Source organism: Danio rerio, chromosome 23, assembly GCF_052040795.2.
Source record: "Danio rerio strain M-AB ecotype USA chromosome 23, GRCz13ab, whole genome shotgun sequence".
Taxonomy (NCBI): Eukaryota; Metazoa; Chordata; class Actinopteri; order Cypriniformes; family Danionidae; genus Danio; species Danio rerio.
The window spans coordinates 27,641,102-27,667,478 of NC_141043.1; the positions used below are offsets into that span (position 1 = coordinate 27,641,102).

Below are 26,377 nucleotides of genomic sequence, written 5' to 3' on the forward strand. Positions count from 1 at the left end.
CCTATATTACAGTAAGTTATATTATTAAATATTCAAGTTTTAAAAAATATTTTAGTTTTTTTATTTCCCTAATATTTCCAGCTGGAGTATAATGAACTTGAATGAAAACACAGAGCATTCAGTTTTGATATGTTAAAAGTTTTCAGTTCTTATGTGTCCTCTGCTTGTAAACTCATAAACAAACAGTGAACAGTTCATGAAATCAGCCAGATCAGCGAGTATACCGTTCGTTCAAGTCATGACATGGGATTATTGGCTGATGCCGATCGATCAGAGCATCCCTATTTTAAACAATATCTGTTGTCCACTATTTGTTTCCAATGGACCCTTTTGTAAGCCTGTTACGACGTGTTTAACGGTAATCAGCATCTTAAGTCCTTTAAAGTTATATATAAAGTTTATATATATATATATAAACATATAAACATATAAACATATGAACATTTATTTGGATTTAATCAAGATTGTAAAAAAATATTTGTTGTATTCTCCAAATCACTGCACTTTAAGTTTTCCCAACTATTAGGGCTTCCACTACTGAGAAACCGGAAAGTGTGAAAAAGGTCTATTGTTATTGTTATCTGTCTTAATTATTGGTCCCGTATTGGTGCATCTCTGCTTCTGCAAAAAAATCTTTTTGTTTTGTTTTTGTAATCAGGCACAGGACAATTATGTAATTATTTATATTTATGCATGTATATTGGTTATCAGCCACAGTTTTCATATGAGTGCATCCCTGCCTTATTTGCTTGTGCAATTACTGACTCAGTACTAATAAATATAATGATTTCTGTAGAATCCTTCTGACTCCCGTTAAACCAGTTAAGTTTGCATTCCTGTGTGAAATCTCTGTCACGCAGCTATTGTTCCCATAGCTACATATTTAAGTAAGATGCTATCAGTCACAGCACAGCAATGCATTTCAACACATTACAACTCCCACATGGCCTGAAGTTGTTACTCTGCTATGTTGTAGCTTGCGAACAGTGCGCTTCGTTGTTTTTCCAGGTTGTGGCTCATGATGTTATTCCATGGACTGAAGCCCAGAATGGTTTGGGGTGGGGGGGAGAGATTGTGCTTGGCCACCTGATCCTGGTGCACGGCAGAGACGCTGATCAGCTGCTATCACAAAGCAGAGCCACATGAGGCACGTACAAACAAAACCCCTGTGAAACATCTGATAAAGGAATGAAATCACACAGAGGACTGTGGGAAAATTTAGAAGTGATATCTTGCAGATTTGGCCCCCCAGCTTTAATGTGTGTCGTTGAAAGGTTTATGTCTCTTGATTTGCTATTCACTGCAGCTTTAGGGCAAGACATCATAGGAGAATAGGCTAAAAAAAAACTAGCAGATATATTTTCCCAGTTGATTGACTGCATTTGAATTTTTTGGATTGCAAGATTTCTGAAATGTTATGCGTTGATGCAAATGAAGGATTATATAATTAAATATGCACTAATTTGCATACATTTCAAAAACAGAAATCTGAGCTTTGAACAAAGAGGTTCAAAATTTTTGTTTCGTTTCGTTGGAGAAATGATTACGTACATGGCATTTTTAATAAATAAATATTTATTTTCAGAATTAGATTAGCAAATAATAGAAATAGGACAACAATAGAAATCAGTGCATAAAAAAGTCCTTTCATGATTTGTATTTTATTTGAAATCTAAAAATGTCAACAGATTAAGTACAATAAAATAAATAATTACAATTGTATTGTGGATTTTTTCTTTCCCCACTACTCTGAGGGCATGTTTATACAGTAACAATGTAGATAAAAATGAAATGCTTTCAAATATTCCAAGTTCACACAGATCTAAGACCAGTACAAGAACAAAAAAAATGCATGCCAGGCCAGTAGCTGGCAATATCAGTTTGTAAAGAACACTGCTGTAGTTAGCTTTTTTTAATTTTCAAGTAGCCAGTTTGCCTTTAAACTGAATATGTAATATGTGTGTGCATTACATTTTAATGAAATGGTTATTTGTAGCTTACAGAATGGCAATGACTGCTCTTTGAAACTCTTTTTTTTATTTATTTTTTATTATGCAAAATAAAAAGGGGATTATGCAAAAATCACTTTTATAAAGGGTTTAGACACAGTTGTGTGCCAACAGTGTGTAAATATACCCAGCCTCTAGTGGTAAAATAACAATTGATTAAAACATTCTGCACAAGTATTTTGATTGATATTCTACGTGTCATTGGGGGGTGGGGGATGGGGGGTGGGGAAGTCTCAGGGGTGGGGGGAAGTCCCGCCTATTAGTGACGATCTCACTAGCTATGTTTCCATTAAAAAATGCAAATTAAATTTATGTGCAGAACTGGAATATTGCATAGAAGATGTGCGAATAAAGCAGCGTTTCCATCCAATGAGTCAAAGAGAACAAAATCGACACTTCCTGATTATCTGGCACCAAATATTAACAGTACAAACAGAATTTACTGCGGTAGGAGAAGCTTCGTCAAATCTTTTCTTCATTCATAAATGACTTGCGCCTTAGAGGACAACGCTGACACGCACTGAATGCGTAGTAGCGTTTGAAGGCGTGAGACATGGAGTACAGATGCTTTTGACAGTTCTAGAGGTCATTAATAATATAAAAACACTAATTACTGACCAAAACAACATTTTAGATGTTTTACAAAGTGCTCAGCCTGTTTGCATGTCCATTCACACACATTATCATCACATGATCTCTTATAACAAAATTAACTAACTTTTTTTAATGCGCATACTGGAATTTGTTCGTTAAAAGTGTTTCCATCATAGTTTATGCGCATCTTTTCTTATCGAATAAAAAGCTTATCCCACTTAGTTGTGCGCATAGGTTTTTTTGAGCATTTTTAAAATGTATGCGCATCTTGGCATTTACATCAACCAGAATGCGCATAAAATAAGGTGGATGAAAACATAGCTACTGAGACACAGGCATTTGGAGCTCCACCCTCTGGCTGGGAGCACGATCTTATTTGAATTTAAAGAGAACAGAATGGCAAAATTCTGATCAATGTCTATAACGGACAGTTCGAAAGAGATATAAAAAGACATCTGTTCAGTATTTTAAGCTGAAACTTCACACACAAACACACACACACTGTAGGGATCTCAGACCTATTTCACATCTTATGAAAAGAGGCATAATAGGGCACCTTTAAAGTTTTCATTTTCAGGAATTCAGTTGTTTTGAAAATGAACAACCAAAACATATAGACCAGGGGTCACCAATCTCGGTCCAGGAGGGCCAGTGTCCCTTGGTTTAGCTCCAACTTGCCTCAACACACCTGCCTATGTTTCAAGTATACCAAGTAAGACCTTGATTAGCTTGTTCAGGTGTGTTTGATTAGGGTTGGAGCTAAAATCTGCTGGACACCGGCCATCCAGGAACAAGTTTGTTGACCCCTAATACAGACACTTCGTCACCTTAGAATTATAAGTTTCTATCTGACATTTTTTGTCAAAATTGAGTTATTGACATATTCATATTAAATGATTAGTGTTGGAGCTAAACTATGCAGGACACCGGCCCTCCAGGACAGTTTGCCCACCCCTGGTCTAAAGGGACTGTCTTGTGAAAATCACTGTGAAAATAAGAGGATTTCAGAAGTTTGCTTTTTACAGTTAAGCTAAGATTTGATTTTGTAATATGGTATTATATTTATATATTATATTATATAGTATAATATTTAGAAATCCAGTTCAAGATTTTTATTTAAGTGTCTGTTAATTTCCACAAAAAAGTCACATCAAGTTCTTTATTTATGGACCAATATATTGGTCAGATCCTTCCAAATACAAAGAGTTATTGATTATCATTAGCATTAGCCACACTTTCAAAGCAGCAGATTTTTAATTATAGTTAAGCAGAAAGTGTTTATGCTTGTGTTTGTCCTTGTTGCATGAGGAACCACCTTAGAAATGTAGGGAAGCGATCTGTTCCTTAATTTAATTTTAAATGTGAAACCGGAGTCTCTAACTTGCACAGTTCTTCTTCATGCTGTGTTCGGTCATCTAAACAAGCCTCTTTGGACAATTAAGGCTGAGGCATGAAATTGGACCTTTGGCAGTGGCTCTTTGGCAGTAAGAGCCTCTATAACCGGATGGCCTGATTGGGGCCCAATAGTCCTGCATTAGTGTGAGAAAATAAAGAGCGTCATTACAGCAGCATCTTTCTTGTCAACATAAAAGGCTAAAACGTGTACTGATGGGCCAGCTTTGGCACAAAGTATCTTTAAAGTCCCTCCAGACATGCAGGCTCTGGGTTTACCCATGCTGAGTCGGGACGGCCATGTCTGTTATCAGTTTCCCCTGCTGGCGCGTTTCCCCTCACCGGCTCCCCGGCGAAACAGTTACCATGGTTATGGATTGGGGGATCATATAAATGCAGAAAACTCATCAATTACTCTGGGATGCTGGAAAGATATGCCGTATACGCAGCAGGGGAGTGGGCTGCCATCTCCTCAAGACATTACTACTGTTTTCACAAACACTGCAGAAATTTGGATGAGAGCAATTACTCTTGCAGTTTTCTCCTCCTCCAGTCTTTGTTGTGTTTTTGGAGGTGCACAGTAAGGATTTCCTGCACATCCATATCTGTATTTTACACATTGATGTATATGGAGAGAGACCACTTGTTTTTTTTCATTTTGTATTCGTTAAAGTATGAAAGTCTTGTAAAAGTATCAAATAATTAGACTTTTTTTCATGACAAAATTTAGGTTGTGAAATGTGTGTTGGAAATCTAGAAAATATAGTGATTAGGGCTTCAAGATTTGGAGAAAAAAAAATCGAATTGCTATTTATTTATGCTATTCAACCGGTGGACTGCGGCGATCCTGCAGGTGGGCCGTGAGATAGCTTTAAATTAACTCTCAATATTATGCTATAATTTTTGGATCTCATCATTAATATGCTATATTAAAAGGATCAATGTACTGCATTGCTGTTCTCTGATTGCTTCAAACTCGGTGCAAAAAGCCTCATGATCACGTCTGCAACTAGTACACGTAAATCTGTTCGTTTACATACTATGCATCGTTTACATACTATGCTATGAAGTGAAAGTGAAAGTGTATTTTTGTGTGAACTATTTAATATATCATATAGTAGCATAGTAGTCCAAATTGATGTCTTGTGAGTGTTTTATAATGGACGTGTACTTTGTACTTTATTTTATATTGTTTGTTTATTCATAGTTTATCTATCTACACTCAAAAAATGACTTTTTTGAGACCATTTATTTGTTTTATCTTTAATCCACTTAAATTTGTAAAAACGATTACGTTAACTTTTGTCTTGGATTGTGTTGGATTTGTGTTGGGACAACATAAAGGAATAGTGTGGAACCAAGCATCTTTGTTTACATTTCTTATGTAGTATAATATTTTTTTATTTGGTTTTTATTTCACTGTCTTCATTTTTACTTTTAAGTTAGTCAATTTGTTATTTTTCTGTTTAGATCTTTAGTTTTCGTAACTTTAACTTATTTAGTTATTGAGGCAACTTCTATTTTGACATTAAAATTTGAGCATCTGAAAAAATCATGTAATATTTACATATTTAATTGAAGCTTTATTTCAATTAAGAACAAAGATATTCATTAAACACTATATGTATTGTACACTAACCCTTATGTAGTAGACACCCTTACATGTCACTGACCCGTACACACTAGTGTATATATTATTATAGTGGGTTTGTCACGCTTGCATTCCTCTTTCTTTCCTGTGTACTTAGCCAGTAACAGAATCTTTTGGAGTAAACAGTGCTGCTTAGAGAACCTATCAGCGGTGACCTAGTGAAAGTAACGCACCATTGCAAAAATATATGGATTTATTTTGCTTCGCGTTCACACTGTAGAAAAAAAAGCGAAGCAAACATTTGCTTTGGTTTCTCACAGTATGCCAGTCTTCAGCTGCAACAAACATTCGATTCATAGCTTTACTCAGCGGAAATATGCTTTGGAATGTGGCCTTAATCAATTCAAGCAAACCAGGTCAATGGCACATCCTGTTTGGGGAGAGAGGGGATAAATGTCCACAACTTTGGTGGGGCAGCAGAGAGAGTCAAACAGACTTCATGGTCAATGGCGTAGAGTGGGGCATTTGTACAGCGCCATACACTTGATATGGCAGAGCTCGCTTTTCTCTGGCACAAAGAGGCTACAGTCACCAACCCCCTTTGAAAAGCCACACCACCCTGTTTAAAAGCCGGGAAAAATGGCCTCACGTGCTTTCATTTCCCTTCTTTTTTTCTCTTGAAATGAAAGCGGTGGTGGTTTAGGGTCCTGTGACCTTTAGCCAGTTAATTACGCCAACTATTCCCTTGAGAGGCTTACCAAAGCTGATGTATGTTATGTTTATGTTAAATACGCATCCTGCCCTGAGATGGGGTCACTTTTTTTTTTAAAACACCCACACACATTATCAATCTGTCCCATAAGAGTGGTCTTTTATCTTTGCAACCTTTTTTTGTCCTACAAAATTCACCAATTTGTGTAGCACAGAGGATTAATGGCAGGACAAAAGTACACAGTGAACACATTAATACGGATTAAATATGCGTTCTTGTGTTTCGAAAGTGGACTGTGGTCACTCAGGGGCCAAACAAATGAGGTTATCTGTGTTTCATAACAAATAATTTAATTTATACACATTTTTAAAAATCCTTCATTTAGGTTTGTGTCATTGTCAGATCAATCTGACTCCTAATTTTGGCCAATAAGTGTTAATTTAGGCATTACAGTATTATTGGTCGACAGAATGTATGTATTTATGTAGCATAGAGGATTAATGGCAGAGTAAAAGTATGTGCAGAACACTTTAAAATGGCCTAAACAATCATGACAAATGACGCTTGTCATGTCATAAGGTAAATGAAACAAGACATGACTTAAATCAACAAAATGAATTCTTTAATGAAATTATTTTCCCATCACAATGGTTCTTGGATGGCAGAATTGCTCTATGTATGTCGTGTACATTAATAGTAGTATGAAAATAGGCCCAGAACACATTGATAAGCTTACATTTGTTTTCTTGCATTTCGGTGTAAACTATGGGAACAAGCAGAGGAATTAAAAATTGATCTAATTCTTATTAATGAAAATAAAAAAACCTTCACTGTTTATTTAAACATATAAATACAAATTTAGTAAAGTCATTAATAGCAGTTTCAAACCAATGTGATAGTTTAATTTAGACTCCATAACTAGTTTTGTCTATTGACGATTAATGCCTGTATAAAACTACACACCAAACACATTATTAATGCTTTTTTTGTGAGTTTCATAATGTAAACAAACAAAAAACATTGTTTATTAATAAAAATCTATGGAAAAAAACCTTAATAAGAGTAAGGATGATCTGATCAAGTGTTTTATGCCCCAATCCAGTCTGAATCACGTAATAGTAAAGGATCTAAATTCTTAGTGTCAGATTATTATTAAATCTATTTGATGTGTGTGCTGAAGAGTTCATAGATCAGTTGTGTAAAGAAAGAAAGTGCAAAATAAACAAACTAACATATTTTTTTCGTATTATACTGGCAACGTTGGATTATAGTTGACAGTTGCTGTGTTGAGATTTGTCAGTATTACATTTAAACATTACCTAAATCAAACATAGTTCTATCTAATTGATGTAATTAAGCTCATTATCATGTAAACTGCACTCGCATTAAAATATTTAGCATAGGCTAATTGTATTGGTAAACCAGGCATGTAAATGCATACCTTAATCGCATTATTACGGCTCTGACCAAAGTGCATGTGTGCTTCAACATACTGTGTGCTCACACAACTTCATGAATGAACTCCATGACATTATTCAAAGTTTTCCCAATACTTGGAAACTCTGTCAACATAGTTTAGTGCCTAGTTCATGTCAGAGAAAGCAATACAGCGAAGGCACAAGACGCTTGTGTTTCATCACCAATTTTGCGTAAGTTACCTCAATGAACTTGATGCATTCTGTTAAATATTTTAACGTTAGGTAGCCATGTATTAAGTAAAACTTGATATTGAATGAACATTGCTGTATTAAAATTGCAGTATAATAGTTGTAAATCATTTTTCTTCTTTTTTGTGTGATGCTTAACAGGACTTTTTACACAGATATTTTTTTCACATTTTTATGGACAGTTTTATTGTAATTGTTTTTAGTTTTACTGTAATAAAAGCAGTTTTAAAATAATAAAATAATAAAATATATTTTAAGGTCAATATTATTAGCCTTTTTAACAAATTGTATTTTTCCACCGATTGGCTACAGATAATATAATGTTACTGTCATTAGGCAAAAACAAAACAAATTCATTATTAAATCTATTATTTTTACATTTCTTTTTTTTAATCTTTTTTTTTTCTCTATTTAAACAGCTCTTGGCAATTAATTTTTTTATCAAAGCTAATAGCTTTGCCTTCAGCTGTATCTCTACATTTTTGTTTTATAATTGGATTTAAAATTTGATTTGATTGATTTATTTCGAACAGAAAAATCATACACAAAACAACTCTTTAAACAAAATACATTTCAACATGGTTGAAATGGAGCGGGATAAAGCACAAGCTTATTATTTTCGCCCCATTACCACACACATCATTCGTCTATTAATTCAACTTATTTTTTCTTTTACTTATCTCTTCTTTTTACATTAGACATATGAGCTTTACAAGAGGTATATTTTATCCTTTTGGCATCTTTGACATATTATTTGTTTGATTCCATTTGTACATTTACTTTTTATAACATAGTAGGCATGGGGCGATAACCGGTTTCAAGGTTTTTCGCAGTTTGGAAATTCAAGGTTTTAAATCAACTAAAATTTTAAGTTATACCATTCCTGAGGTATAGGTAAAAAATTTTTTTCATGTGTTGAAGAGAAATCTGTACTTTTGAAACTAATGAAACTAGCAGATAATAATTTATTTTAATTATTTAGCCTGACACGTTTACTGTTCCAAAATATTATAAATGTTTCCTAAAATGAAATCTATTGTGTTAAATGAGAGAAGTTTTTTTTTCCAGACATTTAAAAAGAACTTTTAAAGCATTGATCACAATACCGTGATATTTTTATCCAAGGTTATCATATAATCAAAAACTCATACCGGCCCATACCTACAACATAGACCCAAAAAATACATAGTATTTCAAACAGCCATTAATTGAAATTTCATCATACCTTTCTCATTTTATTCTTTTTCAATCACCTTTATTCATCATTATAATCTTATAATAATTTATATTTATACAGCTTTTTAAATTGATTAATATCCTGACATTGTTTGAGAATCTAATTTATTCCTAGCATTAAACATAAATTGTGCTGGTTTAAATTAAACCAAATGATTGAACTTAAGTATCCTTCAATAAAAAAAATAAATAAATGAATAGGAACAAATATCTGTATTTGAAACTAAAATCTGTATTTGTTTTACTATATTTTCTTTTCTTTTTTTAATTCTGCCCAATGTTGTCCAATGAAACAATGCTCATTGTAAAGGTTATGAAAGCAGCGTGACCATTATATAAAAAAAGGTTTAAATCACATATTGCAACAACCTAAATACACAAAATCTTGATTACAATAGTCCCTTTACAAAAAAAATAAAAAATCTACATATAACACATTATTTTAAGAAAATGTATTTTTCAGTCAGAATACAGTCAGTTTATCTGTGTTATTGCTCTCCCGCCTACTCAATTCACTTAAGTTGAAGTTGAGCTAAAACTCTCATGCAGAAGGCTCATGTACCCGACAGAAGAATGTAAATATTTTTCATGTGTTTCTAACATTTACAGATGGAGATCATACCTGTGAAAATGTAAGTTACAAGCTATGGAAAGCAAATCTAATGTATTAAATTACACAAGTAACTCATCTGATCTGAAAACCGCCTAAAACAATACACGTTAGCTGTATCTCACATGTTAAGCCCTTAATATACAGCATGACTAATGTTTAGGACAAATCGGATTATGCACTTTCCCCACAGCAGCTCACTCTATGTCTTATCTTTCGATCTAACAAGCACTCATCAAATTGTTTTATATGGATGACATATTACCTGATATATAGGTGTTTATAAAATGAAATCAAAACGTTCTATAAAACCAGTATAACATCCAACATTATTGCCCTTATTCTTCACGGCAGCCAGTGGAATAATTTTGGCTCTAGACTTCCGGTCTCATTCACTTCCATTTATTTTTAGATGTTAAAAACTGCTTGTTGTGCTGCTTGATATTGCAAACTGATATTTTCGTATTATATTATACTTTTTGACTAAAGTTATGAACAAACTTGATTGCAGCGCAAGTAGTTTAACCATTTTGTGCCGATTTGTAGCCATTTCTCCCATAGCCAACTGAATTGGAAGTTCTGAAACAATCGCAAAAATAAGCGCACTTCTAAATTACAGAATAAAAGGTCAATACAGACTTTTAGTATATATATATGTGTGTGTGTGTGTGTGTGTGTGTGTGTGTGTATATTTTTATATTTTATTTATATAGCACAGACGATTAACAACAGCGCAAGTGCACATGCAGAACACATTAATACAGCTTAAATATGCATTCTTGCGTTTCTAAGTGGACTTGTGGTCACATGCGGCTGAACAAAAGAGGTATAGGGAGCTGAAATGCTGGGTCGGCCCAGCTGGAAGGTGCCGAAGGGCATTCGCTCTAAGCCCCTACGCCTGGTGTCCAGATGTTTAGTGGCTGTGTCCATGTTCACTGGCTCTGCAGTCTGCTGAAAGCCAGGCTTCGCTGCACTTTACTGCAATGCCGGCACGGGGACACTGGCCCGGCTTGCACAACTCACATGCCAGCCTTTAAACTAAGCGTACAGCCCACTGTTTTATTATGCTGAGTTGTTTATTTTACAATGGAAGAGCGTTTCTCCAGGACTGATACATGTGTGTCTTTTTTTCTTTGTTTATCAATGGAACTCAATCCCTTTTCCCCCTCCCTCTTCTTTGTTTTGTGAGCGTAGCCAATACAGTAGCCGGCGTGACATTTAGTCAAGGTGGTTACCATGACTGCAAGATTATTCTGCTTTGGCTTTACCAGATGTCCTTGTCCAGTAGATGCAGTGTTTGCTCTTGCGTTTGTGACCTCCGAGTCAGATTTGCTTTGTCAGGAGGGTTATTTTGTCTCGGTGTGTTTTTTAGCTGCATGATTCTGGATAAACTAAAAATCACAATTTTTATTCATTTGGTTTCAAATAGACACTAAGAGCCTTCGGTGATACTGTATAGATAGCTCAAGAAAATAGCAAGTCATTTACTAGAGGCTCAGCATTTCATCAACAAAAATTAGTTAAAAGTGTATTAAAATGTATATAATTGTAATTTTTTAACAGCACTGTTCATGTAAGACTGTAGCAAATTGAACTTTTGTTTTCATCTTTACATTTTGAAGCTTCTATTGAGAGTTAAGCTTAGTCTGTCATCATTAGTCTTTACTACTAGTTCATAATTTTTTGTTTCGTTGTATTAGAGTTACGTATATTTGTTACTGTGAAATAATAATTCTAGTATTCATTTTAAAATTAATTACAAAGGAACAGCAAGCAAAGGTTTAAACAAACCTAAGTTTTGATGTAGTTGATATAGTTTGATGACGTTACGTTCACTAGTTTTAATAAATGTTATGGATCATACTATTAAATCAATTATAGCATTAAAAAATTATGGAAAATGATGACTAAAAATACTCCAATTACTGCTGATCTATTATATAACATGAATCCATATCCGTACTCCCAATTTTTTTGTCTGTATCTGTGCAATCTAAAACGGTTATCAGGAAATTTCAGTGTCATTCCCCTCTCATCGACTCCAACACAGAATCCATGATTCCCTAATAAGCGCTATCGAATCACAATGTTGTTGTAGTCAAGCAACTTAAATGTCTGTCATCTTTTTTTGTAAAGTCTTTACCCTAAAATAGGATCTATTTTGTAATATATTTTATAATTTGTATGAGTTATAGAATTATGTATGAGTTTATAGAGGCTTCACCACAGTAAAAATGTTGTTTTGAAAGACATGAGGTAAAGTTATGTTTTTGCCGTAAAAAAAAAAGCAATTTTGTTTGCAGGAAGTTGCTAGGCAACAGAGGCACACTTATTCAGAGGCTAGGGAAAAAGTACTGGACGGCGAAATGCAACTTGATCTTTATGGCCATTCACAGTATGAAAAGTCAGCTTTAGGGTTAGGTGGATAGACGATCCACGTCCACACTAGCGTGTCATCTAGCATTTCTGAATTGATCTTCATCCACACTGCAGCTGAAAATGCACATCATGTTGGTTGTGCACCTTTTTTCACATTTTTTGTCGACGCTATTATAATGACAAAGATTCATATTCATGTCAGAGTCCTGTGGAAAAAGTGATTGACGTGGTAATTTGTGTGTGACTTATCTTTATTTATTTATGATTTGGTTATGAGTAAAACAAAGACCATGCGGGTCGGGTAGTGGAATCGGTAGGCTACAATTAAATAATAAGTTATGAATTAATTATTTATTCATAAATAATTTATACATGCTGCCTACGACGATGATGCCATCGTCCATCACAAAGTCTTACAATAGACATTGTACGATGCCAAATTGGTCGACATCGCCCAACGCTAGCCAGAGTATATATAGATATATTTCCCTTAGTTTAGCAATGTTTAACATGGTCAGAATGTTTGCTTTGGTATTTCTAGTGTTAATGCAGATAAAAAAAAAAATTATATTACTGTATAATTCAAATTGATAGTCATTTGAATAAGGATTCAGTAACTGACTCATACAGACCTCATGTTTCACAGATGAATCAGCATTTTTTTTTAAATCTCTTGAACTAATTATTTGGCAACAAACAAATTTTTTGATTGGTGTAACTCTGTAAGTGATGCAACCTTCATATAAAGCATAAAGTTGCTTTCACACAGCGATTTTTAATCTAAACCATAAACATCAGTGTTTATATGCAAACTATAACCTGTCACCCCATACTTCTGTGACAGTTTGATTGTTGTAACAAGAAATAATAACACTGAAAGAAGAATAAAACTGAAGATGTTTCATGGCGATGCAAATGTAAAAAAAAAAACTGATCATAAAAGGCATAAAAAACATGCAAATTGCAGCCATTTATAATTAAGTTTGCACTGGTGTTTGAATGTTGTTTGTACTTGAATGGTATATTTAAATTTAAGTGTTCACACAGATTCTCAAACTGATCTGCTTTCCATCTTTGAGAATAAATAATGTGTGCTAAAGTCAATATTTAATAAATAAAGTCGGGTCAGTTTAGCATGGTGTCGTTCTGCCCCTCCTTCTCTCCCCCAGACCAGTGTCACATTTCAAAAAGGTGGATCAGCGCCTCCACCTCACATGGAGTTCAGCACATTACCGCCCATTAAGCTGTCTCACTCTCAATGGGGGCTTTTTTGCCATGAGCCTGATTTATTCCTTTAATCCTGAGCTGCCCAAATGCTTTGTCATTGACCAACTGCTGGCAAATGGAAGTGGACCAAACACTGGCAAAGGTCTATCATGAGGATTCTGTTATTAGGGATGTGGCGATTATTAAAATTCAGCACAGTAACAATAAGCTGATTTGTTTTTGATAAATTAGGATGTGTTATATTATAGTTTGTAGCAATTTTTATTATTATTAAGATAAAATAGACAACAATTTACAATAAGGTTCTTTTAGTTATATGGCTGCACGATATTAGAAAAATATGACATTGTGATATTTTGTCTAGCTCTGATATTGCGACATGAATTCAATTTTACCAGATGATTTGAATAGCTCTATTTGGAAAGATTTCATCAATTTAAATCAACTGGGAGGATCAAGTCTTGTTCTATGGAGTGCATCTGCATAAATGATAATACATAACAAGCAAAAGTTAATAAATAAACAGTGTTTTATAGTTTTCTGCAGAGTCCAACAGTATTTAAATACAGAAAGTCAACAATCAAATGTAAAATAGCATGGTCATCATCATTGTATAAATAATTGAAAATAATATCTTTATCTTTTAATCTTTAATAAATGATCTAATCCTGCGATGTGACTATGGCAAGAACATGCATTGCGATATCGATGCTAAAATGATGTATTGTTCAACCCATACAGGAACAAACAATAAACGCTACGGTTATTAAGTATTAGTCTTTGTTATCATTCGTTAATGAAAATAAAGTTGTTCATAGTTAGTTTATGGTAACTCACAGTGCATTAACAATGTTAACAAACACAACTTTAGAATTTAATCATGCAATAGTAAATATTGATGAACTATGATTATGTACAAGTATTGTTTATTTTTGTTCATGTTATTAAATGAAACGTGTGACCATAAATTCTTAAATATATGATTTTGATAGTATTTGGTTTTATTTGCATAATGAAATATGAATGACTTTATTCTGAGATAAAAAAAAATTAATAATAATAATAGTAATAACAGCAAGACTACTAAGACTACTTTTTACTACAGATGTTGTGGTTTTAATTTGATTTGTGATTTAATTTTGTATTCAAACTTCAGCTCAATATTCTGTATCGTAGCTTTTTACTGCTAAAATGCAGTGAGTGTTAGTTAAAAAATAAACTGAAAAGACATTAACTGCAACTTTTATTCAAATTTGTTTATACATATTCAGAAATGAAACACTAATTTTTCTCTAGAGCAAACGGTCATGAGATGTGGCGTTAGTTGTCTCTGGGTGGCTTTGTGATGTTTTTTCATATGGTGCAGTAGCTGCAAACAACTCGGGAATTGTACTCTGCTGTTGCTAGCTACTGTATTGAGTGTCACTGGCAATACTTTCAGTTGATTTTTTAGCAAGACACTCCTCTTATAGCTGCCTGTGGTGCTTTTTTAGGTGCTGGTTGTTGTATTTCCTCATACTGTGGCAACAATTCTGCGAAGGCTATGACACATTACCTGCTTTTGTTTGGTGACTGTGACTTTGGAAGCAAAATACTCCTATAATACTCCTATAATACTGATGTGCTGTTTATCTGAAGCAGCAGATGTCATCATCTCACTTGTCCGTGCTTTCCTGTTTGTTTGTTTTATTGTGGGCATTTTGCTTAGTTCAGTTGCACAATTTTGATTGGGCAGAATGAAAGTGTGCTCACTCAATTGGCTAGTAAGACTATCACACACAGACGGCAGTCACACATTTGCTTTGGATGGGGGAAATGATATACTCTATATATATTTCAGCCTCTTGTGATTAGCTATCGCAACGTTTCAAATCGCGATTGTGATTCGATTTTAATTAATCGCACAGCACTAACTACTAACTACTACTGCTAGTTCAGAATTTTTTGTTTTGTTGTATTACCGTAACAAATATTTGTAACTATTTCTGAAATAATAATTCTAGTGTTCATCTCAAAATGAACTGCAAAGAAACAGCAAGCAAAAGTTTAAACAAACTTAAGTTTTAAAGTAGAAAGACAGAAGTTGCCTTTAATTAGTTATAATATCTTACAGTAAATATGATAGATTATACTATTAAATCAATTATAGTATTAAAAAATGCTAAAAAAATGATGACTAAAAAACTCCAATTACTGCTGGTCTATTATATAACATGAATCCATATCTGCACTCCCAATATTTTTTCTGCATCTGTGCAATCTAATTCAGTTATCAGAAAATTTCAGTATCATCCCTCTCTCATCGACTCCCACACAGAATCCACGATTCCCTAATCAGCTCTATTGAATCACAATGTTGTTGTAGTTATGCAATACTCCAGATATATTGCTCAGTCAGGCTCAATCAACAGTCCTGAAATGTAATTGCCTGCATTACTTCCTTTGAGATTTTCTAATTGGGCCAAACGTCCAGCTGTGTTTAAGGAGATGTAGTTCGGCAGAACTGTTACAAGCATGTTAATGTCACTTGGCACCTGGGGCCTACAGACGCTTTCAAGTGTGCTCCACTTTGCATGTCACTGCTGACTAGTGAATTGGTAACACATTGGAAAGCAGAGACGACCTCCCAATAAGAGCAGATTCCTGACATTTAAGACCCATCGTGTCACAATGCACCTCATTATAGATCGGGACGGTTGTATGTAATGCCGTAAGTCTATCCCTCATGGGTGTTTCGAGACGTGAAAGTGGAGTTTAAAGGATCACAATGGGCCTTTGTCCAGGAAGATCTCACCCTTTTACTGTCGACTCCAAGACAACATGTGACCCCATTGCATGTGGGTCATTTCATCCAATTTGGTCATCTCGTGTGAAGATACTGACACCGGTCAGTTTCTTCACATGAGATTCCTCCTGCAGGCGTGCACATATGAGTTGGTGTTTGCCGAGGGCATGATCTGACGTTCATTCATGGTCAGGGACGAGCTTTTTCAGCACTTCGGCCTTGTAGATCAGCCCTGGAGCCATAATAACACTCCGATATGTAGATAAGGCTTTAGTGTCTGAGAGAGTTTAGTTATTCTGATTGCTTAGGGGTTTCTTTATTAGCTGAAGATTTATGAAAGTCTTCTTCTGTTTTGTGTTTACCGGTAAATATGTACCTGGAATGAAGGTAAAGTTAAGTCACAATATACATAATACAGTCATTTGTTATTGGGCTGTATTCATTTTCTTTTTATAAAATGCCTTGTTTGATTTCTAAAAACAAAAAACAAAGCAAAAAAACAGACTAACCTATCCATAACCTTAACTCAGATCCAATTTCAGTTATTTGTGAAATTAATTCTTTAATCTGGATGTATTAAAACTTTTAAAACGTATAAATGTCTTAATTTTTAGATATGTGTGATTTGATTTTATTATAATTTTTTTATATACATATGTATATATGTGTCCATATTTGTATGTTATTTATGTATATAATAATTTTTTTCCTAATTTTGTTTTTATATGTGTTTTTATATTTTATTGTAATAGTAATTTAATTTTGTTTAGGTTTTAGTAGTAGAGACACATGTCATTTGCTTTCCATTTATACAAAAATATTACTGCAAAAACCATTGGTTTTAACAAACATAACTTAAAACCTGTGATAAAAATAAAAATCAATAAAGAACTAGCTGAAAAAAAGGAAATTATTCAATTTGAATATTTTCCTTTTTTCAGCTGCTTCTTTATTGAAACCAGCTGAAAAAAGGAATAACTTGTAGGTTAATCCAACATTTATAACTGCAGATAGATCGCCTCCTGCGTCATTTAAATCAAGCCAAAATGCTTTGATACACTTGACTTGAATGACGCAGGAGGGGATCTAGCTTCAGTTGTTATAAATATTGGATTAACCTACAAGTTCAAAAAAACTATTATTTCTCATTTTCCATGTGTTACAAACTGAGGTTTGTGATCTGAACGGTTGATCCGTGATCCGTTACACCCCTAGTATGTATTTATGTGTGTATACATGTATGGTTTGTTAATATTTTGTCTAATTTGTTTTGTTTACTATGTAACAGTAATTTAATTTTGTTTAAGTTTTAGTCATTTTGTCTTAAATGTGTTTTATGTGTATATATATATGTATTTGAATGTATTTTATTAGAAATGTTTCTATGCACTTTTATTTAGAATACAGTTTCAGGAATCGCCTTTTAAATTTTAATTATAGTATTTGTATTTTATTTGATTAAAAAAATAATTGATTTATTTGAATTTTATGTCGCAATAGCTGCACTGCAATAACAATGTGTATTCGAAATATGATATTTCACCTAAAAAATGAGACAACTTTTTTATTCATGTTATATTTATAAATGTTTTGGCCTGTCACAATACTCAGTATATTGAATTATCGCACAACACATGGACATGATCTCAATCATTTCTGGTGATGCAATATATATATAAATATCATCCATACAGAAAAAACAATGGGGTATATGCACACAGACTTTTCATTTCAGTCAGCCAGCCCCAGGGCTTCTAGTTAATTGGCCTCCCATACAGAATCTCCACATTTAAGATCTGATTTCTTTTAAAAAACAGCGATACGATATAAACATACGATATAAAGTGTGTATCAGACCAAACAAGAAACACTGTATTAAATTAGATTTTTCCAAGGCATGTCTTTAAAATATGGAACTTAATTTTACCCCAGTATTTTCAATGGAATTTGCCTGCTACTAATGACTGCACCTTTTTAAGCGTTTTTTCATCTCTTCTTACGCTTTAACAACCAAATGAATGCTTAAGCGTATTTAACTGATTATATTTGAATTACATTACAACATCGACGCTGCAAAAGGAACCGTATGAAATCGAAAGTAGTCACAAAGCTTTCACCGGAAGTTCATCATTGCCTGAAAAACACTAGAAGCTGTGCCTATAACCCATTCTAGCAACATTTTAGCTGACTGCACAACCTCTGTCTCTATTGGAGGTGTCAGTATGGTTAAAAAACACCATAGTATTTACTATAAATTGCTTCAGTATATTTTCATGTGGGTGTCTGACAACTGAAAGCAGATCTGGTAACATATCGCAGCCTCTGTTATATTTTAACTTGCACTTTTTTTGTTCGTTTATTGCAATATATTTTAATGCAATATATTGTACAACAACAACAACAAAATATTGTTACAGGACTATACATTTTTTGTTTTGCAGTATAAAATATGAAAGCTAAAATAAAGTCAAACTCACTCCCTCATGTATTGGACAACTTGTTAACTATCAAAATGTACACTAGAAAAATATTGTGTAATGTTTTAATTTTCCCTGACACTAGCATCTTTTTATTTCAGTTGTGCTATTTGTCCAGGTCAGTTTTTGGTCATGCAGCTCTACATTTGACAACAGTATCTGCAGTTGCAATCCAATCAGTGCAAGTCTTATAAACCAGTCTCAATCCTCTTAGAAAAGAAGCTCAGGATGCCGAGTTGGCCCCGGAAACTCCATTTTTCTTTCCTGTGCTCATTCGGATATCCGTCCCCATCTTCATCTTTGTTCTTGGTGCCTTTTTGAAATATAACCCCTGTCTTTTTATGGCCTCTCCAGCAGTCGCAGGGTTAATGTTTAGCTGCAGCCGTTGGAGGAGGGAGAGAGAGACACTCAGAGGAGAGGTGGGGGTCTGGCCCACAGCTGTTGTAGTAGGCTGGGTCTATTGGGGTAGGATGCCTGCCTCACACTCCCTTGAACAATGGGAGGACATGGAGGCCACTGCAGACGGCAGAGACAGTTTCCTCGCACTTGCCTAAGGACAGGCACTGTACTTCCACAGTAATGCAAGGAGGATTTCCAAGGAGGGACGCTCAAAAATCACTAAGGCTTTCTTTGTGGCATTTGCGGATTCTGCTCCGCTGTGTCTCTCATTTGCCTTGCACGGGCTGCTCTGAAACGTCTGGGATGCTCTGACTGGAATTAAAGGTAATTTTGTGCATTGGGGTTTGCAGGATTGGCTTTTAGGCATGGTTGAATCCCTTCTCCATGGCTCTCTGTGTATTTCAGTTACTTGTGCTAGCAGCTGCTGTGTCGGCAGTGGGTTTTGTGAGCTGATTAGTATGCAATAACTACGCATTTATTCCTTTGGTAAACAGCAGATTTGACCAGATTACCCTGCTACGTTAATGTTTCCAAAAGCTATGGGAGGTTGTAGATGGATCACAGTCATTTACGTATGCTAATCAATCAAATCGGCTTGCTAAAGCTGGGTGAAACGGGATGAAACAACCCGTACAAGTTTTTCTTGTCATTAAAAACAGCTGATGCCATTTTTAAATGGACTATTAAAAGTCGACATTGTGGTCGGACATTGAGTTGTGTGCTAAAATGTTACTAAACAAAAGTCTGTTTGCCTTGGATCAGGGACAGCATGGCTTACATGATTTTTAAGTGTGATGTCTTAAGGACTCATTGTTTGGGTGTTAGCGATCACCTTGTTTAACTCAAAGCCAAGTGTAAGTAATTGAGAATTAGGTGGGAGTTCATTCACGGTTAGTCTACGACTCCAAACAGACTTTGAGCAAGCTGAAGCGTTTGCTTAGTCCTCTGTTTAGGAAGCTCATGCTGCAAGGCCATGCAGACAGAGGTGATGTGTTTAGCTATAAAGGTGCACTGCCGCAAAGAAACAACAATAGTGCATGAGTCTGCAGAAGCCTGCATGGTAACTTTGCTGAAAGCTACCGAGTAACATGGCTCACCTTTCATGTTTGGAGCAAAATGGAGGACTAGAGAGTCCATAAACATTTTCGGGGGGTGGCTTTGCTGTCACTGATGCGACAGCCCGAGTGTGTAGATGAAATGAAAATCTTTAGAGGAGCACACACACACAAACACAAAATTGCAGTGGAAATCTTAACCCCAGCTGCATAAACTTGCATTATTAAAGATTTTATATATTTAATGCCACATTCAGGAATAGAAGCAGCCTCGCAATACTTCAGAGACTCTTTATCCCCGGAATAATTTACATCAAAGAGAAAAAATAATGCCCTTAGGGACTTGACAGACTGCTTATATGTTTATTTGCCTTTCCACACAATGCTTTTATTAGTTGTGTCTCTATCTGATGCGTTTGCAGACCGTCTGTTGCATCTCCTGCCTTGATTGATCATTTTATCAGCTCGTAAATCATGCGAACTGATCAATAATTGGGTTATGAAGGTGTCTGAGGGCTCAGTGCCCATTGTGTGGGGTGTGAATAATCAAGAGATCGCCTCTGTGGATGCCGATTGGCTGCTTCTTGATAACTCCTGGAGTGTGGGGGATGGAGGCGGAGCTCCCTGCACATTTTGGGATCCCAGAGAGCCCTACTTCTGTTTGATTGCCTTCACACTGGCTTTATTCCACCCCTCCGAGCCATCCAGGTCCTCCCCCAACATCCACTTTCCCTTTTTTATCGACTCTCTTTTAAATCCTAATTTGCATTATTCGAGATATAGTTCCTGATTCCCCTCCCGAATAATGCAAAATGACAAGCGGATCTGTTGGAGACATTCATTGATTCATTCAGTCGTTCATTCATTCATGGGTTATGAAAAAAGATTTTTTTTTTTTGCACACTGACACAAAGGATGAGGTTAAACAGGCTTGTAATAAATTTCTCTGAAGAATAAGAATTTGCTGAAACTGTAATTACCAGATTAAAATGTTTTAATCTTTCTGCCACCCATTTAGGCTTTATAATTGCTGAAATTACATTTATTAGAAGACATGCTGTTTTCATTTTCTCCAGACGCCCGGTTTCTAGTGCATTGCCTTTAAATAGGATGCCTGTGGTTCAATGCACCGTGGTAAAAATAAAATTGACATTGCACACAATCTAAAACTCCTTCGTCCTTCTCCCTGATTGAGTAGTCCTTCATTCTCCTTCATCTGATCTGCCAAGCTCTCCAGAAGCTGTGTCCTCTACATTGTCAGATAAGAGTGGCTCTCTGTATCCAGCAAAAGAGACAGTGGCCTCTGGTGTCTGTCTCCGCCATGTTTTGTTGGAGTCTCGTCTCAGCCGGAGCTTTGATTTCTAGTCCTAGTCACATTCACTAGACTTCTCCTCTGGGCATCATACCAAGCCGGTGACTCAGAAGTATGGGAGAAGTCCTACCAACATTAACAGTAGTCTCTCAGAAGCTTAGCCTCAATAAATGTACTGCTGTACAGACAAATGAGTTTGGGGCCCTGTTTTGGGTATACCACAGTGCTTTATTGCTATGTTTACTATACGGCATATCAGTGGATTAAGGGGCTTGCATTGTGCTTGAGCGTTGCCAAGAATCCTGTTGGCATGGGTGCTTGTTTGCCTCTGTTTTCGCTTGTCGCTAAAACCAAGTCCACTAAACTGTGGGATATTCTGTAGGGCTATAACAATTTTCGAGGTCGTATATGTCCACCTTGGGTATTTAGAATAGGTGATAAGGCTGTACAAAACATTGTTTCAGAATCAGTATTGGAAAGTGCTCACCTGCAATAGTTACATCGCAAGGTATACAATGTTGAGTAGACATGGGCCGGTATAAGATTCTGCTGGTATGATAACCTTGGGTAAAAATATCACGTTTTTACAGTATTACAGTATTGTAAATACTGCTCTAAAATATATTCCCCATTGAACATATTTCTTTTTACATTTAAAATATCTTGAAACAATAAACATGTCAGGCTAAATAATTAAAATAAGTCATTGACTTCTTCTGTCTTTATTAGTTTCAAATACACAGATTTCTCTGAAATGGCTTCTTTGGATATCCTTCTTTTCTTTGGATATAAAGTCACTGCACTGTTCAGGTCTATAGCATGCTGGATGTTGGTTTATAAGCCATTGTGTGCCATGTAGTTGTATTTAATAACTGTATTTATACAAATATATACAATTGCTGCAAAAAAAAAATTCTACTTACAATTTTCATCTTGTTTCTAGTCCAAATATCTTTATTTGAAAGCAAAAACAAGATTATTTTACTCACCCCACTGGCAGATCACTTGTTTTAAGGAAAAACTCTTAATTTTGACTTATTTCTTCTCAAGTTGAAAACAAAACAATATTTTTACTTGACCTAAGAATTTTTAGATATTTGGACTATAAATTAGACAAAGTAAGAAAAGCATTTATTGCGTTGTGATTATTTCATTTCAGAATACTGGCAGGCTCCCAAGAAAACCTTCAAACAGTGCTATTCAAACTAGCATGTGAAATTGTATTCATACTCCAATATTTATTGCAGAAAAATAAAATATTGCAATATCAGGTTTTCCAATATCGTGCAGTCCTAGTTGATCAATGTGGATGTTTCAATTCAGAGGAAGTATCAATTAACCCCTAAAGAAATGTTATTATTTACTTACCAGGAATATTTAGGTGTACAATTGTAAACGTGCATCTTCAAATGAAGTAATATAATGTATTTAACAGAGCATGCTCTCTAGAAAGGTACATTTTTGCTATTTCTCTCCAGAATTTATGAGAGATAAAATGCCTTTAAACTCATTTACACTAGAGTTGTATATTAATATCTTCAGAATCTCTTCATTTTTCATCTCTTGTTTCTTTTTGTAGTAGCAAAAACTATTAAGTCTGCATTTACACTAGTGTTTTTTTCATTTTAAAATAACTTTTTATAATGAAAACGCTCCTCGTCTAGACTGCTGTTTTTATTGCATCTTCAGAAAAATGGTCTATATCTATATACAGCTTACAACACATGATACAAGACCATTCTTTCCATTCAGTGTAAATGTGTCCTAAAAGTTCATGTGCAAGTTGAATGTACAGTGTATATATGATAAATTTTCCAAAAATTAGGATAAAAAAATAGCTTTATGTACTAACATATACTTTTGCTTATGATTAAAATTGACGTATACTTTGGTGATCATGTTAATCAATATTTGTATTTTTTGTGGAGCTAAAAAGATAAGGCTTTTTAAAAATGATGGTTTATTAGGCACATCCTGGCCACATTTTTCATTATTTAGAGATGTGAGTGTTGCTAATCTGTCAGTCGTGTCATGCCCCAAAATAATGTTGTCTATTTTGACATGTAGATTTGACATATTATTTTAATGCTTTTACAAGATTCATATTAAGGTAATAAGCAGGAAAGACTATAATGATAAAAACATTAATGGCACACACAAATGATAGTCAGATAGTCATTGATTTTCTTTCCAGCTGATGAATGACAAAAACATTGGCAGCCATTCAGAATCCATTTATTCTTTAAAGAGGTTGAGTATGTGAAGCTGTTGCGCAAAACTTATAATGATCATAATAGTGTCATCCACTGGTGGTCCAGTGATATTATAGGTATTGTTTTAATTTTTGTATAGTTAACTCTTGGTGTAAATAAACAAAATTCAGCAATTATGAAATGGCTTTATTGAAGATAATACGGATAATATTTAGCTGGATTTCATTTAAGCTAGTTGTTGTTTCAGTTTAGTTTTATATCTGAATATGGAAAAGAAAAACACCATAAAAGTCCATTTTGTGATTTAAAAAAATAATAATAATATTAATATTATTTTTTTTATATGTTGATCTAAGTGCATAAGAATCTCAAAAAATCTCCTCATGGTTTAGACTAACCTGTTTAATTTACTGATTCAGAGATTTGTTTACCATGTTTAACGGTTCACTGTTGGGGATACTATTGGCCTGTTTGTGGTCCGGTGGTATTGGCACTGAGTGGTTACGGTACAGTACGGTACTTTTTGGGTACCCTTTGTAAAGGTTACCTAACATGACAAAAGGGTACCAAAAGGCGGAGCTAGACGCGCAGCTGAACGCTGCAGTTTTACATAGATACATCACTCGCTCGTGCACAAGCAGGAAAATGAAAACAAATTAAGCGCCATTTTTAAAAACAGAGCCGAGACATTACACCATAAAAATATATACATATAATAACAAGCCATGGTCGACCCGAGCTCAAACAAACCTTGTCGTTGTCTTGATAAACAAAGCCAAGAAGAACAAAATCTGCTGTGTCCTGTTGTTGATTTACAAAGCCGTGTAAAATGCGAGTGGGTTCACTTTCTCGAGAGAGCTTGATTGCACTCACCGCGCATCTCTATTTGAATTATTGGACTTCTAGAGCTACTGATAATGACGTGCATGCGATTATTGAAGTGTTTCTGACATCCGATCCTTTCAGAAAAAGACAAGCGCAAGAGTGAAGTGCAAAAAAACAAAGGAGAAGCCCGAAAAACAAAGAAGAAAATTAATCTTTCAGTAACCTAAAAGCTGAACAAACTGCCACAGTTAACTATTATCATCACCCTTTGGACTATTATGAACTCGGGAATGACCGAATTACTCTCTAACAGAGCTTACATGTGCTGGTGAAAATTAAAGATACAGATGAGAGGTTTGCACTGACTCGGCTATATTTCGTGTTGTTTTTAAACCCAAATAATGACTAAATGTAGTTTTTGGAGTAACATTTTGGAGACTGTATAGGTCTGTATGTGTTCATATATGTGGCATTTATTTATTTCATATAATTGCAGACGTTACAGTAGACTATTTTGCACTATAATTAATCTGCAGTTATAATCAAATCATGTTCATAGAAAGGTAAATCATGAACATTTTAACACAAGTATTTATGTGTATAAAGTATCTGTTTTGTGAGAAGTGCTTCTCATATGATATATGAACGACCCGTAGGCTTTACCTTGTCATTTCTTTGAGCGAGAATGATGTCGTCTGAAACTTTCTGTCATACATCAAACGCAAGCCTGATAAAGGTGATCGTACCGACCCATACTGTACCACTCAGTAGAAATGGGCCATATGAAATAATGTTTGTTTGTCATTCAGTGTAACAGATAGATTTAAATAAAAATAAAATCTCACATTTATTCAGACTTATATTGATTAAAATATTTAAAAGAATAAGTTATGCTAAATTTAGTATTATTTTATGTGATTAGAATCTTTTTGCTGCCAGTTCATGTGGCATAAAGGATATTGGTGATGTATAATGATCTAAAATGACAATTAATTAATATTTTGGGTCCGCAAACCTTAAATATGTCATCAAATTATTGTTGTTTTTATTATGTCTGATATAAAACTGTTGTTACACTGAATAACATTCTAGTAGGTATCTTCTGTAAATAATGGCAAAAATGTTTGATAAAGAAAATATAATTAAAATTATTTTTAATATTTTAATATATACTTCACTCTAAAATCTGCCAGGTTATTTCAACCCAATTTAGAATGTAACATGGAATAAACCATTGGCTATTTTTTGTATTAATTCATAGACTAAATGCAACCTAATGTTTGTGTTAGTCCGTATCTTCCCAAAGGGGGTTTAAATAAGCCACCATTTGTATTGGAAAAACTCTTTCATCTTTGACCCATATATTAAAAGTGTGGACAAGACCTTAAAAATTCCCCTTGTTTATTCTTGAAGAAATAAAGTGAAGGGTTGGAACAGCATAAGGGCAAGTAAATAATGACACAATTTTCCTTTCCCTTATTTAATCAACAAAGGGTCACGTTACAGATCTGAGCTGGTTGTCACACGTGTCCAACAAAGATATTAGTCTGTATGCAGCAAACTTAAGTTTAGGGTCAAATGCAAACTGATGCTAATCTGCTTAGATCCTTACAAGAGCACAGAGGATTAGCCTTGTTCCACTGAACAGTGCTTCAGTTGTGTTTAAGAAGTGATTGTACTTTAGGTGAGACCTTTAGCTCTTAGTACATAAGCTCAGCACTGTTCAACAATAATGCAAAAGCATATCAGTCATTATTTGAATTCCTATATCTGTCATCTCAGAAGCAGGTCATGTTTCTGAAAACAATTTGACTAAACTATTTTTGAAACAGATAAGCTATAGATGATTCCACATAATGCATAATAATTTTAATTTTAATCCCAATTAGCCCCA

The 26,377-nt window shown here is 34.6% G+C and overlaps 1 protein-coding gene across 4 annotated transcripts in view; it reads left to right on the forward strand.

Moving 5' to 3' along the window:
• Positions 1 to 26,377, forward strand: part of nckap5l (NCK-associated protein 5-like) — a 53,606-nt gene that overhangs the window by 6,506 nt on the left and 20,723 nt on the right. For 2 of the 4 annotated variants that reach the window (XM_087307148.1, XM_087307151.1), the window contains exon 1: positions 19,161 to 19,402. The exons of the other annotated variants lie outside the window; for them this stretch is intronic. The gene's annotated coding sequence lies outside the window, so the exon portion shown is untranslated. Of the gene's footprint in view, positions 1 to 19,160; positions 19,403 to 26,377 lie in introns of those variants that run through there. 4 annotated transcript variants of the gene reach the window in all.